This window comes from Mustela erminea, chromosome 12, assembly GCF_009829155.1.
Source record: "Mustela erminea isolate mMusErm1 chromosome 12, mMusErm1.Pri, whole genome shotgun sequence".
Classification (NCBI taxonomy): domain Eukaryota; kingdom Metazoa; phylum Chordata; class Mammalia; order Carnivora; family Mustelidae; genus Mustela; species Mustela erminea.
In genome coordinates, this window is record NC_045625.1 from 66,074,646 (window position 1) to 66,092,264 (window position 17,619).

A 17,619-nucleotide genomic window follows, 5' to 3' on the forward strand; every position below is an offset into this window, starting at 1 on the left:
CCAGGTAGGCTAACAAAAAGTGGCCACAGGGACAGACTAGTGAAGGCATGAATGTCCAGAAAGTGTCCACCAGAACACATGACTTTGAAGACCACAGGCCACCATCCTCTGAAATGCCTCAGTTTTTTGTGGGTCCTTGGGATGCAGCAGAACCTCTGAGGACATTTTATCGTAAAGAATTTCAAGTGCACACACATACACCCACAGGCACACACTCACACAGAAAAACAGATAAATCCCTTATGTCTTCATACCGATAATCAACATTTTGTCAATCCTACTTCTTCTACATTCTCTGCTTCCCTGAAGTTTGTTGTTGTTGTTGTTGTTAAGTTTTTAAACTTCCATTCCAGTATAGACAACATACAGTGTTATATTAATTTTGGGTGCATAATATAATGATTCAACTATTCTATACATTACTCAGTGCTCATCATTCCCTGAAGTTTTTCAATGTAAACCTTAGACATTGTGTTATTTCACCTATAAATACCTTAGTGCATTAGCCTCTGTTAAGGTCTCTATAAGAATCATACTCTCATTATATTATCACACCAAACAGAATTCACAGTAATTCCTTAATGTTGTCTGGTACCCAGGCATATTATAAGTTTCCAGCTGCCTTTTTACAGTGGATTTCCTTGAATCAGGATCCAAATGAAGCCCAGCAATTGTCTTGTCATTGTGTCTCTGATTTGTCTTTCATTCAACATTTTTTTCTCCTGTACCAATGATTTGTTGGCAAAAAATTTCCTTTTTCCTGTAGAACCCAATATCCTTACAATAAATTTCTTTCCTGCTTCATGTAGTCAGAGTGGACTTCAGCTGACTACAGCCAAGGACTGAAACACAAGCCTCGCAGCGGTCCCAGTTTTACAGGGGAGGAAAGTGAGGTTCACCAGGGTTAAGTAACTTGCTAAGTTTTCAAAGCTGGCGACAGTTGCAGCTGGAATTGGAATTCAAGCTCTCGGACTCAATGCTCGATGTCATCACCATGCCTGTCATTCCCAGGTCTGTCCGCACGCTAGCATTTTGTTGAATATTTTATGCCCCTTTCCTCTGTCCCAAGCTCATTCCAGCCTCCAGCACAGTCTAGGAATCCAGAACACCTGGGTTCTCACTGCCAGCAACCATCTCTGCTCAGCTCAACAAGTGTTGGCTTTATTACAGCCCATTACACTTCCTTCCAGAAAACAGGTGTGAATGGGGGTAAACCTGAATGTCTTTTACATATGTCTCTTGATCCTAAATGCACTAGGACGGTGGTTCTCAAAGGGGACTGCACCCTGGGTCAGCAGCTGTAGCAGCAGCAGCAGCACCTGGGAATTTACTAGAAGCCCCATCCTAGACCTACTGAAACAGAAACTCTGGCATTGGTGGCGCCTGGCCATCTGTGTTTTAAGAAGCCTTCTAGGTGATTCTGGCACCTGTTCAAATTTGAGAACCAATGCACTGACCCTTACCACCTGTGTATCCCCATAACACCATGCTAACAATGAAAAGTCCAAAATTGCTGCTGTTGTCCGGCTCGTGCGGCACCTATAATCCTTAGTGTAGAATGTCCTTTCTTCAGGGACTGGATATTCTTTTTCTACTGTTGAGTTCAACATTGGACTTTTTGGTATTTAAGGAAATATTCTTATTTTTTTAAGTGTCATCATGGAACCTCCTATTCCTTATGTTAAAATCATAGTAGTAAATGAAAGCCTACACTTTCCACACTAAAGCCTTGTTTTTCCCATGGGACAGCAGTGTGTTAGAGCTATCACTGGACATGATGCTTCCAGGCAAATGACTCAAGACTACGTTCAAATCTGCAGAAACTCCCAAACATGAGGGGTGTCTGAAGACGCTGGCTGGCCACAGGCTGCCTGCCCTGAGCAGAGTCTCTGGCTCCCTTCATCCTTGGAGCTGATGAGGGAAGGGATAAGGATAAGACTCACAAAACTTTGTGAAGCCATAAGGGTCATAGGGAGAAGATTTAAAATTCAGTCAAGTCTCTAAAAATCATTCGTGAAAATTTCCTTGTTCTGTTTTTGGTGTCTGTGATAAGCCCCACTTGCCCTGGCCACTTAACCATTCAGCTGAAATTCCCCTCCCTGGAGTCTTGCCATCTCACTCAAGATGGATGAGAGCGGACAGTTGGCTCACTGTCCCCACTGACCTCTGATGCACGATCCCGGTGGGGCAGCACCGGATCCCCGGCCTCCGGGGGTCTGACCTGTCTCAGTCATCAGACATCACTGGTGGGTCCCCAGTGTTGTGCCTTCCCCCTACAGCCGGAGCATTCACGTTTGAAGCCCTGTCAGAAGACAAAGATGAACGGCAGGGCCATTTCTTGTGAAGCACCATCTGTTTTTCCTCTCCTGGAATCAGCTCTTTTTCTCTCCTCATCTACGTTCCTTTCTAGGGCAGAGTGATACTTGAAGGATTCTTTAACACTTTCCTTTTTAAACTATTCATAGATACCCTCCTCACCCTTTGCAACTTTCTGGACCATACTGAATTTCCCAGCAGTGAGAAACAGGCTGATCTTACTAGATATGTCAAGTCACAGCTGTGCTACACACACACACACACACACACACACACACACACACAGAATGTCTTTACATTGGCTTCTCCGTTCCAGTGTTTTCTCTTCAGAAAGTGAGTGAAATAACCACATGGCAACTAAACCACCAACACCAATTTCACATGGCAACCCATTGGAAAGTTCTGGAAAGAGTTTGCCCCACAATGTTTGGGGCATATGTTTGTGTCGGGTCATATGTTATCCCAGACATCACTCCCGTTCATGAAGTGAGAAGTGAATACGTCTCTAGTGTTAGAAAAACAAGCTGCTGTTTACTCAGAGCCAGTTATCTGAACCCAAACCCTCTTTCTTGGAGCCTAGAGTCTTGATCCAGCCTGAGACCACAGTCTTTATGCAGTAAATAGGCAGGCAGCTCATGTACCAAGGTGTTTGGCCTCGGAGAACAATCCAAGAAAACCCTTTAATCCACTACCTTCACTGGGTTTCTCCATTTCTTTCAGGGCTGCCACGGGCTCTTAACATGATACAAGAAGGCGCCCAAGGATCACCTATTCTACATGGCGTGAGAACATTTCAGTGGTTTGTGCTCTTCCCATCAATCTCTCTTTCCCCTTGGCTCTTTCTTACCAGGCTCCAGGATGAAAAACGAGGACGTTTCGACCTCGCATATTAAACCATAACTAATTATTATTAGATCAGTTTTCACTTCTTCCCAGCCCAAACGTCAAAGGCAAAGGTCTTCATTTCCTAGTTCCAGAAGGCCTTTAGCTAGGGCAAAAAGGTGGACCAGAAGATCCAGGGATGAACCGACTTCAACTGGCACCAAAGCTATAGAAGTATAAAGGCTTTTTGGCTACTGAAAGTAATGAATTCCAGCCTTGTCGCCGGAACTGTCTGCAAATGCTGTGAATGTTGTTGATGTTCCCTGAACCACGGAAAAATGCCCAAGGGGAGGCAGAATCACTCTGAATTCAGATGTGAAACCACATAAAAGCCACGCATTGAGCGCATAGAGCCTCCAAATTCCACATCTGGAAGAGACTCCGGAGGGAACCTGTGAGGACCACAAACTCTTCAAATCATGGGTGAGGAAACCGAGTTTATAGTGGCACAAGTCCACACACCTCCCAGCCTGAGCCTTCTATCCCCTTGTCCATCTGGGGATCATGCCCACCATTTTGTCATCACAGGGCTGGACAGAAAGTACATGAATAAAGACCAGGGGTTCTGAGCTCTGTTGTTGTGTTTTGGTGCTGAGAGAAAAGTTCAAGATGATCCAAATCAAGTATATTAAGCTCTTCCAAGAGGCATGTAAAGTCTCAAGAGTCAGAGCAGATGTATATGTTGGAGGACTTAGACCTAGGGTCTGAGATGGGACAAGCTAAGGTTGAGCCACCATTCCGCTGCTCACCAATGTTGACCTTGGGTTGCCATATTACCTCTAAAGGTGATACCTCATTGTTAAAATGAAGATAATAGCACCCAATTCGCTGAAATTCTATGACAATGTAAATGTTTAATGTAGTTATTAGCACATATATGCCCTCATAAATCTTAAACAATATTACTAGTATGACATTGTAGTTAATAACAATAGTTATAATATCAGAGAAATCATTCAGGGTGTTTTGGATTCAAAATTTAAATTTTTTAAAAAGATTTTATTTGTTTATTTGAGAGAGAGAGAGAAAGCATGAGAGGGAGCAGTGGGAGAGGGAGAAGCAGGCTTCCCACTGAGCAGGGAGCCCAATGTGGGGTTCGATCCCAGGACCTGGGATCATGACATGAGCTGAAGGCAGATGCTTAATGACTGAGCCACCCAGGCGCCCCAAAATTTAAATGTCTAAAAAAAACCTGTTAGGCACTTAGAAACATGAAATGAGAAAGAACAATTCTATGTCATCATAGGACCCTCACTTTTGAGATTCATCTCATCTAAAGGAAATATCAAAACTATATTTATTACTGAGAGTGACTTTGTCGATTCTCTCTATTGCTTCATGAAAATTCTTTGAGTGAAAAATATGTCCTGAGTCCTGCTCGCCCCCTTTCTAGCCTGGTCTCCCTTGTGGCATCAGAGTCCTGACACAAGGAACCAAGAGGGCTCTCCTACACTGCGTGTCAGACAGCGGGGACCTCATGTACCGTCCCTGCACTTGCCTGTCATCTTGGAAAGTGGGATTCCCTGAGTTTCCACTCCTCTTCGTTTGTTTGTCATAGCCAGCATTACTGTGACTGCCTGCATCGTGGCTCTAGACCAGAAATGTTATTGAGGGTGAGGTTCGGGACCTCTCTGTTGGGATAAAGGGTGAGGAATGGATGCAGAAAAGGACAGGGGAATGGGTGGGGATAAAAAGATAGGGAGAAAAAGAAAGAATTTCTCCTCTTTTTCAGATCAGAAAAGGATTTGCTTGCGATCCTGAGTTTTGAAGGGTTTTGTTTGTTTATGTTGGTGGGGTGCAGACAAGACCACTTGTGTTTGGGAGAAGGCAGCTATTAGTGTGTAAACTACAGATTCTAGAAAAGCAAGGGCAGAGGCCCTTTGAGATGGAGCATCAGAAAAGAATATGAGGGTGAGAAATGCCAAAAGTAAAAGTCCCGTTGATGTTTGATGATCCCATGTGACCCACGTGAGGCGAGGGCTCTCTACAAGGCGAGAGACATGAGGTAGGACATGGAGGAAGGGGGTTTACTGGCTTCAGAGGGAAGCCGCTAAGTTAATATTACCTTTTGCTTTTTTGTTGATAAATTCTGTTCCAGTAGTGTTTGCAGCATGTAAGGATGGGTTCAGGACAGAGCTCTGTTTCGAGAAACCTCTATTTTCCAGAGCCAGCAGACCTTAGAGAAGTCAGGACAGCAGACACAGACCTTGTACATCCACTCACATCAAATGCATATATGTATGTCATATACTTGCATACACACACATTTTTTAATCCTTAAAAGATAACCAAATTATGGTTTTCAGGAATGGAATCCTTTTGTTTAAATAACTTTCCTTTCTTCATTCTTATCACAAAAGTGTAAGTGAGAATTTTTCTTGAATGGATAGCAAGTCCCATTTCCCTCACATTTGGTGGGACTCATGTGGGAAAAGAAGAGTCAAGGTCTCGGAAACCAGTATCCATGGTCCTGACCGCTAGGTCTCCAGTTCACGACTCACCTCCCATGGTCAGTGTCGGTACCTGTGGCATGCCTAAGTGCTCTCATGCAGCGCAAACAGCCTAAACTCTTCCTCAATACAAGTGTATTTCTTGCTCACACTGTGCTCACACACCATGCAGGTGTGACAGACAATCCCAGTAGCTGTTTTCCATGTGAGGTTTGGTGATGTTCCGTCATGTCTCAAGTCAGGGAAGGAGAGACACAGTGAAGTGGGTTCACTGGAAGTGACATCACCACTTCGGCTCACGCTTCACTGGCTTAAGCAGCCACATGACTGTGCCTAATCTCAAGGGAGGGAGAAATTACAGTTTCCAGAAGGAGAGACGGACAGAAGTAATCCTACCAAAATATCCCTCGGTCATTCTGAAAATGAAAAAGCAAAGAGTATCACTGTCCTATCTAAACGGTCTCCTAAGTTGTCGACATTGGCTGTTCTTCGTGGTTAGTCCATCTTAGCTTCTGGAACCACCTGTCTTGTTCCCTTATGCATCGTCTGTTAGTTATCTAACTATCTAACAGACGGATGGCTCTTCACTAGACAGTCAAATAATATACCCCAATTAAATTCAGATTTTACCCATGTCACCTAAATTTTTGACATAGCTTATTAGAAACTTAGAATTTTATAAACAGAGAAACTAGCCAAATGGTCCCAGAACTCTGAGGCCATATCCGCATACACAGCCTCACTGCTCTCAAGTACATAAGCGTTAGCCATTGCTCAGCTAGGTTTGCTGAGAGTAATATCTCTGATATTCTTCATTTTCGCACAAGAATTTTACCTAGAATTTTATTAAGCTGAAACCATTGGACAATGCTTTCTGCGTTATGACTTCAAAGACGACCTTTTTCCAGTTATTTATGATTATTTTGTCTGTAAGAATATAAGTACTTAAAATAGATACAATACTATTGACTAGTAAAATAATAGCTTACTGATCCAAATATCATTCTCTCTGGAAGCTCAACTCTTTGAGAACCTTGAAGGAATTTGAAATAATAGGATAAGCAATTTAAATAAATGTCACAGAATATATTTATGGTTACTTTTCCTCTAATCATAATACATATCATATGGTTATTTAGGAATTCATTAAGCTGGGGATTGTATTGAATCCCTGCCTCCCAATATAATAATAATAATAATAATAATAATAATAATAATAATAATAAAGAAAACAAAAGACCACAAGAAGTGAACCCAAGGATTTGAAAAACAGAACTTTCTAGAAGTCTCACCCCATCCACCTCCATGTCTTTGAAGAGCAATGCAACATGATAAGAATATAGTTTACAGGGGTGCCTGGGTGGGTCAGGGGGTTAAAGCTTCTGCCTTTGGCTCGGGTTATGATTCCAGGGTCCTGGGATGGACCTCCAATTGGGTTCTCTACTCAGTGGGGCATCTGTTTCTTCCTCTCCCACTCCCCCTGTGTGCGTTCATGCTCTCGCATGCTCTCTGTCACACAAATAAATAAACAAATTTTTTTTTAAAAATGGTTGCAGGAAAATGAATGAATGGCTAAATAAAGAAATGGATATCTATCTATCTATAAGAACAGATACAATATGATTCCATTTATTTGAAATTCCAGAATAGACAAAACTAATGATATTTTTTTAGGGATAGAATCGTATATAATAAAACCTAAGAAGAAAGGTAAGAAAATGACTCATCACACCAAATTCTAAAGAATGATCTACTTCTGAGGGAGAGTTAGTGATTCCAACCTGGGAAGACCACACAAGGGGGTTTCAGAGAAACTGGTATAATTCTATTTCTTAAGCTCATTTGTGAATGTGTGACTTTTCATTTTATTATTTCATATCTCTTCATATCTCCTAGGTAGTGTGTGTGTGTGTGTATGTGTGTGTATTTTTTCTTAATGTATTTATGGAATATTTCATAGAATCACTGCCAATTTCCAGGGATTGTTTTGTATATGGAACATAGTGAATCCGTTGAATAATAACAACTTTTAAAGCATGTGAATAAGACATACGATAAGATTTATTTTTACCATCAGGGAACCCCCGGAATAAACGGATTATTTACAAAGACAACTGGCTTGAGAACTTTACTTCTGAGATTACAGAAATACTCCTCATCGCTTTAAAAAAGAAGTCTATTTGTTCTCTTAATAAAAAATTGTGTATTTCCTAGCATGGCACTTAGAAGTCACTCAATAAATATTTGTTGAACAAATGAGCAAATGGATGGAAATAAGCAAATCTTCCCATGTTTTATAGTTATTTCTGTACCTGATGTCAGTTACCACCCACCGTGGCCCACCCATAGGTCTGCTATGAAATCTGATTTCCTTTGTGCTGGATTTTGCCCTGGTCCTGAGTCAATGGAAGTCCAGATAGATAAAATGGAAAGTTCCCCTCTCGACTGATGACTCAGAGTCTAGCCACTGTCTGCTGTCTTGACCTGGTGTCCAGTGTCTCTGGGATGAACCCAGCCTCAGGACATAGTACCAGACATGCCCATTATTTCCACCTGCTGAGCATAATCTCTTTGCAGAGACCAGGGACTTCCCAGAGACATGGGAAGCAGTAGCCTTATGGACCACAAGGTGCCATTTCTTACAGGGATGCTGAGGTTAGGTTAGGCCCCTGACAGAAGTGAGAAGAGAGACTGAGTCTACTGTCTGAGGGTGCTGGCCTAGCCGAGGATGTGGGCTGGGGGTTGGGCTTTGATTTGAAGGCAGCCATGAAACTCCATGTTCCTAAAAAAATGAAACAGGTCTCCACAGAAACAAGAACGAATACACAGAAAGAGTTGAAAAAATATGGAGAGTAAAATTTCATAATTACTTCTTGGCTCTTACGAAACTAGGTGAACTGATAAGCCTTGAAAGATTAATAACCTAAGAGTAACATAAATCATGACAACCGGAAATTAATGCAAGCAACAATACTTCCATGGTATTTACCCCATGCCAGCCCTCTAAACGTGATTCACTGAATTCTCGCCTATGACTTAGACATTCCTATTTTATAGCTGAGAAGACTGAGGCTCATTTTGCTGAGGCTCATTTGTGGAATGATAACCCGAATCCAGGCAGAATGGCTCCGGAAGCCACGGTCTGCATTGATGTTCTCCAATCTCTCAAAGGGTCTTCAGGTGTGTTCGGTTACTTGCAGACATTCCTGACTAACTAATAAAACAAAAAACAATTTTTTTTCAAAAGCTACACTATTGCGCCACTTGGTAAGCTCTCTCTGTTGTGAGAGAACCTGGACAGTCTGTCTGCCAGGGCCGGGATCCTGGACCCCTTGCAGTTGTCTGAGGACTTGAAATTAATGGCCAATGAATAGCTCAGCTCCCGGAGACTGGACCCCTTTGCCTAGACCCAGTTTCCCTCCATCTTTATTACTTCTGTGTTCACTGTTCTAAGGAGATGACTCTGATGCTCAAAACTCTTTGAAGTTTTCCCAAAGTCATGTTCTTTAGAATACTAGTTCTAAAAGATGTTAAGTGTTCTGCAACACAAATGAACAAAAAGTTTTTAAAAACTGAATAAAATATCATGCTGAGAGGTATATCTACCTATGCCCAGCATCTAGACCAGGGCTGGCAAAGCATGGCCCTCTGCCCAGGTACAACCCGCCACCTGTTTTTGTAAATAAAGTTTTATTGGCCCACAGCCATGCCCACTTGTTTACATATGGCTGCTTGCATACTACCGCAGCAGACCTGGGTAGCTGGAACAGAGCCTGGGAGATCTACAAAGTCTAAATTATTCACTCTCTGTTTCCTTAAAGAAAAAGTTTGCTGAATCCTGACCCAGGGGCATGGAAAAAAGGTCATCCTCACAGTATGATTCAAAAATGCCTTAAAAGGCTTAACAGCTCAAAATCTCCCCTGCGTTTCTGGTAATAGGTGGGCATTTTCGCCTTTGGGTGCTCACACATGTGGCTTTCTCTCCTAGTGACAGCATGTGCCTATGCAGTTTTGTACACAACACGGTTGGTGATGTGTTTACCCTACCCTAGATGCATTGTTTCCTGTATGAAAACCAATGCAATAAACAAAATGCGGCATCCTACCCTTGGCGGATGTGCGTAAACTTATCTTATTATCGGAATGATCCTTATTTCTTCAAATTATTCAGCGTCCCTCTGGTGGTTAGGATTAATTTCATGTAATAGAAATTAAGAGAACCACCCAAAAACGGAAAGAGAAAGGAAATAGTATTTATACTATTTCAAGAGGCAGGTATTATTATTATTCTTGTTTCCTGGAGAAGAAAACCAAGGCTCTGACAAGTTCAATAAAATGCCGAGAAACCACAGAGGTGAGCAAAGCAGCCAATGCCTGAGAAGCAAGCCTCCTGAGAAGTCCTCAAGTCCAGAAGTCTGAGTAAGCTTTTTGTAACCCATCGCTACCTAGATTTTTTTTTTTCTTTTTTTTTTTTAAGATTCCATGTAAGGTCCTAGGACTTGGTGCTCTGAAAATGCCCTTGGGAATGCCCTTGGGAGATTGCTTCTCGTGGGGCAGGGGCTGTGTGAAGTGTCATGGATCAGAGAGTGAAAACACGCCCGTGGAGGAAGACGCACTTGACTTTGCGGAGCTCTGGCAGTTTGGTGGGAGAAGCCGGGATGTTGACAGAACAGACATCGGACAATAGCTCGCCACCAGAAAGGATTTTCCAGAAGCCAGTTTTCAGTTCCCTCCTCTGTAAACCCTCTGAGGTTATGAGGACAGTTACACAAGATCCTCTGTTTCAGCCTGTGTTGAATGACATATGATAGGCGCCAGGGAAAAGGAGCTCACACTTCTATTTTGTGGTGTGAGGTAGACAAAGTAGGGAGTCAGAAAGAATCGGAAGCTCCGCGGAGAGAAGAACAAGCCTTCCATGCCTGGTTCCCCCACCCCACCTGCCCTTCCATGCTCGGTCTCAACCCCTCGCTCCATCAGCAGCAGACAGAATGGCCGGTGGAAGCAGGGTTCAGGAAGAGGAGGACAAGGGTATCTAACAAATGCATTAAAAATGAAACAAATGCTAGAATATTTCATTGCTCCATTCCTCCTGGCCTCCTTCGTCTCTAAGCTGGGATGGTTCGCCATTCCTAACTGTAGGGGCAACCCAGCAATGGAACTATTTTTTTTCTTTAGTGGAGGAGGTTCAGAAGGGAAAGGGGAAAATAGCACCCTTTGATTTCCGCAAAAGTCTTGTAAGAACACACCTACGTTTCTCACCCCCAACCCCAGCCCCCCAGGAGGGAGCTGCCTCCCAGGCTGGAGGCTGGGACCCCAGTCCCCAATTCACCAGTCAGAAGGACCGAGACACTGAAGACTTAAAGGACCAGCCTTTTATCGGAGGCCCATCTCTAAGCCTCTTCTATGAGGCTTACACACCAGATCCCTGCGGGTTTTGCCTTTGTCCACGGGTCTGCTAGGATTCTGGAGAGACAGCTCTTGTGTGACAGAATAAGCCCTTGATCTAGGACAGAGGTCGGCAAACTTTTTCTGTAAAGGACCAGGGAGTAAATAGTTTAGGCTTTGCGGGCCGTATGCTCTTTGTCCCAACTATTCTGCCCCTGTAGCCAAAAAGTAGCCATAGATAATATGTAAACCGGGTTGAGTTCCAAGAAAACTTCACAGCTGGATGCTGAAATTTGAATTTTAGTAATTTTCCTGTGTCAGTAAATTTTCTCCCCCCATCAACTCAAATCATTTAAAACTGTTAAATTCGGGGGTGTCTGGGTGGTTCAGCTGGCTAAGAGTCTGCCTTCAGCTCAGGTCATGATCTCAGCGTTCTGGGATGGAGCCCCCCTGTGGCTCTCAGTGGGGAGTAGATTCTCCTTTTCTCTCGAGCTCGCTCTCTTGCTCTTGCTCTCACTCTCTCTCAAATAAATAGATAAAATCTTAAAAAAAAAAAACCTGTAAAACTCATTTTTAGCTTAAAAAAAAAAATACACAGTGGGTAGGATTTGGTCCATGGCTGCCGTTTGTGGAGCCCTGATCTTGTAGATCCTGGAATGTTCTGGACGAGAGACTTTGGACAAGACTTTGACCTTCTGCGAACATCAGAGAGCTTACCGCCCACCAGAGGGATAAAATGAGATAATGTCTATGAAATTGTTCTGCTAACGATAAGGTGTTTTTTATAAATTAATATTCATATCACCAAAGTAAGTCTTCCAGCAGAAATGTCAGTTCCAACATAGATATGTAAATTGTCCAGGGATCATTAAAGGAGGATGATTTCAACCTCTGTGGGGAAAATACAATTGAAGTGATCTTTTACCAAGTATTTTGTTTTTTGTAGGGAATGAAAAACCACAACCAAAATGTGACTTGCGGTTCTGGTTGCTGGAGGTTTTTGCCACCACTTATATTGTTTTAAAAGTCATAAAAATCAACCACAAAGTATCTCATTTCTGAAATTATTATTTATTACCATTTGATCGGTACACTGTTGGACAAAGCTTTTCTTCCACAATTTCCCCCTTTTCTGTGGTTTTTCCCTTCCTCTAACAGCACCTGACACAGAGCAATAGCCCCCTGATGTCAATGAAAACCCAAGTTAAAGCCGAGATTTCAGATTGGGAATTCTCTCTCCGCCTCAGCCTGGTGGGATGGGTGAAGGGGGGAGGAGAATAATACAAAAAGGTTTCTCAGGTCGGGACCTTCTAGACTTTCTGGCCAGAGGGTGGAGAGTCACTCGTACCCTGGCTGCAGAGGGGGAAGGCCTGGGGCGTGGCCTGAACAGGGCTTTACCAGTGTCAACGGAGGACAGACTCTTGGCCCAGAGGTAGGACTCTCCTTTTCTTTTCTTTCCTTATTTTTTTTAAGATTTTTTTCTTTTCTTTTCTTTCTTTTTTTTTAAGATTTTATTTATTTATTTGACAGAGAGAAAGAGATCACAAGCAGGCAGAGGGGCAGGCAGAGAGAGAGGAAGGGAAGCAGTTTCGGGATTTGATCCCAGGACCCTGAGATCATAACCTGAGCCGAAGGCAGAGGCTTAACCCACTGAGCCACCCCGGCGCCCCTGGGACTCTCCTTTTCAAAGTCAGGCTCCCAGGGAGCACTCAGGGGCCATGGCTTCACGGAAACCTGAAAAACTTGGATGCAGTGGAAACGAAAACGGGTGACAGCTGTGGCCAGGCACAGAGACACGAGGAAGCCAGGGAGGAGGGAAGGGGAGGCTAAGGACGTTGTGGGCTCTTTATTTTATTTTACATTTTAAATCTTTTAATTTTTCATTTTCCATTGACTTTCAATTTAATTGTAGTCCTTTTTATTTTTGCTTTTGCTTTTAATTTAATTTAATTTTTTATTATTTTATTCTCTTAAAAATGAAAAATGTAGAAATCGACATCATGGATGACTGGGGAGAAGATCCGATCTTGTGGAATTACCTGAGGTTGTAGCATTAAATTGACAACTCAGAACCTACCCTGGGCACAAGAGAAAGGGTGGAGGGTGGGGGAAGGAGGCAAAGACAGGAAAGGAGGCTCGGAGAGGAGGCAGGGAAAGACAGGAAACAACTGAAGGGGAGAAGACCCTCCTGCCATCTGCCATTTCCCTCGCTGACACAGCCCTGGGGTGACGCCGGCATGAGCGACATCTCCTGCGCCCTCCATGAGGCTTGCTCCTTCCTACGTCTGGGCACCCCCCACCTAGTGTTCACAGATGCCCATTTTCCATTTCGCTGATGCAAGTCAACTACTTAAGTTAGTTCCGTGTGGAAGGACTGTCACAGATGCGAGACAGAATCTCCTTTCCCACTTGTCCCCTCCACTTGTCCCCTTTCTTTCCTTTTCTTCTCTTTCTTCCGCACCCGCTCCCCACGAGGCTTGGCTCCTTCATACATCTCAAGGTTTACACAGACCGCGCTCGCGGGTTGCTGGGATTGCACAATGACCCCAAGCAAAAGGCACAGAAACAAGAACAAACTCATCACCAACTCCAAGGTTACTGCAAGATGAAATCTGCCACTGGAGCCACAAAGTGTGAGGACCGCAAAGACAGACCTTGGGCCTGCTCAGACAGTGTGGGCTGCAGGTTCCCCGGGTTCGCATCAGTGCAAGAATATTTAGTCTTCTATTTGGGTTCTTTGAATCATTTTCTTTGGGAAGTACCGATCTGCTCCAATCCTGAACAAAACCTGAGTTGTTGGTAGGCAGCATATTGCCTTCCTGGGGACTTAAAAATGCTTCTCTTTCGTACATGGATTTTCACACCTGTGGCTGTTGTGAGAGCAACGCCCCGGCACAGGACCTGGAAGGATCTCATTGAGAGCATTTCACACCCTTCCCTTACCCTCTCCCAACTCCCCCTGATGTTCACGTAAGATGTAAGAGACTCGAAGTTCTTGACAGAAACTGTGTTAGGGACCTAGGGTTGGTAGGCTTTGGACTAGAGAAGGGGCCAAGATTTGGGGGTTCCACACCCAGCCTTGCCTCAACGAGGGCTCCTCTAATTTTGCTTGTTGGATGTGTGAGCTCATGTAAACACATTGTAAGAAGTAAAACTTGGAAAACCACCTTAAGAGACTGAAAAGAATGTGAAGAAGAGTGGAAGTAAGTCACAGATCACTGGGCAGCCCAGGATGGGGGTGCTGTGGAAGGGAAGAAATGGCTCTGTCTACTTATTTATTGTCTCTTCCATTCCCTCATCTACAGCAGCCACGCCCAGAGTTATTTCCCAGCCTCCTTGGCTGGCGTTGCCCAAAGCAGAACATATAAACCATGTGATGTTTGAGTACATTTTGTGGTCAGCAAGTAAGTGGAAAGAGAAGGAACTTTGAAGCAGACACACCTGGGCCAAGATTCCGGGCTCGGCTCTTTAAGACACCTGCAACTCTGAGATATTTTATCCAATCTCTATGACCTCAGTTTCCTTTGTGAAAAAGTGGGGATATCATTATTTCCCTCTGGAAATCAATAATTTTTTCCCCTTCCCCTTCTCTATCTACATCCACTCGACTTCCACTAAATAAAATGGGTTTGTTTAACTTTTGCAGAGAAGATAAATCTAATAAAAAACAAAGAAATGCAGGTCACCCAAGAACACCACAGCGCTGCAAGTCTCCAGTCAATGCTGGTTTCATAAAAGAAAAATTCATCCTGGAGAGGGAAACTCAGTGTCAGGTATTATTACTAGGGCATACTCATTAAAGATTGTCTCGGGCAAAACTGTCTTTTTACTTTGTAATCTTTATTTTTTTTTCTTTTTCATAGACTTTATTTTTTAAAACAGGTTTAGAGTTACAGAAAAATTAAAACACTAGTGTAGAGTTCCCATATACTTCACACCCAGTTTATCTTACTATTAACATCATATAACAGACACAACCGTTATAATTAATGAATCAATAGCAAAACATTATTATTAACTGAAGACCAGACTATTCCAATATCCTCAGTTCTTCCTTAATGTCCTTTTGTTGTTCCAGAATTCCATCCAGGAAACCACATTCTGTTTAGCTGTCAAGTCTACTTGGATTCTTCTTGTCTATAACAGTTTCTCAGACTTTCCTTGGTCTTGATGACCTTGACAGTATTGAGAAGTGCTGGTCAAGTATTTTGCAGCATTCCCCAATAATGGGATTTATCTGATAATTTTCTCCTAACAAATCTTGGATTATGGGATATTGGGAGGAAGACCACAGAAGTAAAATGCACAATCTCCTCACGTCATATGAAGGATATAGTATGAATATGACTTATCACTGCTAATGTTGGCCTTGATCGCCTGGCTGAAGAAATGTTTATCAGGTTTCTCCACTGTAAGACTCTTCCTCCCGCCCTCTCTACTGCACACTATGGAAAGAAGTCTGAGAGACCTACCAAACATGGTTTCATGTAGGTTCCCATGGTTTTCTTCTCCCTAGTCTGCCCAGCTGGCTTCCCTTCAGTGCATGAACTGCATAAACATTGGATTTCTGCTATTTAATTTGCAGTTTTAGTAAATTTCAAAGATTTCTGAATATTCTCAAAATGTTTTTTCTTTCACCTGAGTTATCACAAACTTTTTTGTTTTTAGCAAACCATGACCTTCCCTGCTGACCCACAAAGTGAAATGTAGGATGATTATATACCTGCAACCATACTCTTGGTGGGACCAACCCTCTGGCTGCCACAACTACTTAACCCCAAATCTTATGTGAGTCAGCAGAAGAATGGATTTCAAATTCCCTGACCAATGTTCCTTTTAGGCAGTGATGCCATTAAGTTGAATGGGCAGGACTATGTGGATATGCAACCATAAGAGACTATTGTATTAGTCAGGCTAGACTAGGCACATGCTGCTGTAAGAAACAATCCCCAAATCATGGTGATTTAATATCTAGTGTTTATTTCTCATTCATGTAAAGTCTACTGTAGATGGGCTGACTCATGAGGATAACTCACCTTGGCTAGGGACAGAGTGATCCAGACATCTTTAATTCCATGTCTCCTGACACATCATCTCTTGGTTCCATGATCCTCTCAGAAAAGGAAAAGATAGTGGCGAAGTCATAAGGGATCTTCATCGCCTCACCTTGGCACTTGTCCTTACAATCCATTGGCTGGAATAAGCCACACAGCCACCCCTTCCCATCTGCAAGTGGGCAGGGTCCTGAGAATTTTTGGATTATAAGGCCAAGTCCACTCTTTTAAACATACATCAAATTCTTCCTTTTGATTTCTTCTGTGCTTGGCACAAGGCCCTCTGAAACTCCTTCTGAGATTTTTCCCTGAAGTGAGCCAAATGTTGCTACATCTCAGTGACCTTTAATTTCACTTTACATTGCTTCTTCTCTCTTGTGATAATGTAACCCATTGTTTTAATAAGCAGAAGTGCTGTAGACTTAACCCTACTTGATTAAATGCCCACTGTGTTCTTGGCTTACCTCACTTTTTGGCTGCAAAAATAAAGAACATTATAGTCTTTTTTTTTTTTCTTGTTTTGTTTGTCTTTCCACAGGGGCACATTGAGGTACCCTTTCCCCTAAATTTGCTAACTTAACTCCTTTTATTTCGACTTACCAAACTTGATGGGTTTTTTCCCCCTCCTATTAATTCCTTCCCCACCCCTTCCCAAAATTCCCCTCTGCTAGCCCAGCACAGAATCACCTAGGTCACCATCACCTCACCTCTGGACCTCAATTTCAGTCTGGACCTCAATTTCTGCATGTGTAGAAGGGAAGGTTAGGATGATTGGTGTCCTTGAAGCCTTCATGGTCCCATGTTGTGCTAGTACCTTCTCTGTTGATGTCTCTTTTGGCAACCTGCTATTCAAGATCATCCTCCTGAGCCAGATCTCACCCTTTCCAATCAGGTGATATGCTAATGAGGCAATTAAAACTGAACCTGTTTTAAAACAGAAAATAGGAAACCCTATGAATTGAACATGAGATTTTGAAATTTCTCCTCTAATTTAACAATTTCATCTTTGTTTAATTTTCTCAAACAGTCCTTCATGATTGAATCATTTGGAATCACTCTTCATTAAGCAGCATTTGTGAATCATAAATAGTAAACATATAAAATTCTTCTTAAAAAATAATGGAGTTGGGGTGTCTGGGTGGCTCGGTGGGTTAAAGCCTCTGCCTTGGGCTCAGGTCATGATCCCAGAGTCCTGGAATGGAGCCCCACATGGCGCTCTCTGCTCAGCAGGGAGCCTGCTTCCCTCTCTCTCTCTCTCTCTGCCTGCCTCTCTGCCTACTTGTGATCTCTGTCAAATAAATAAATATAAATCTTTAAAAAAAATAATGGAGTTGATTCCTATATTCTCCTTCCATGGTGTTCCAAAGACTGACTGACTTGAAACCAGAACTAAATAGAATTATCAAGCTAGTTTTGAAGTGGTACTTACAGTGATAAGATACTTACGTACGGGTGCCTGGGTGGTTCGGTGGGTTAAAACCTTTGCCTTGGGCTCAGGTCATGATCCCAGAGTCCTGGGATCGAGTCCCACA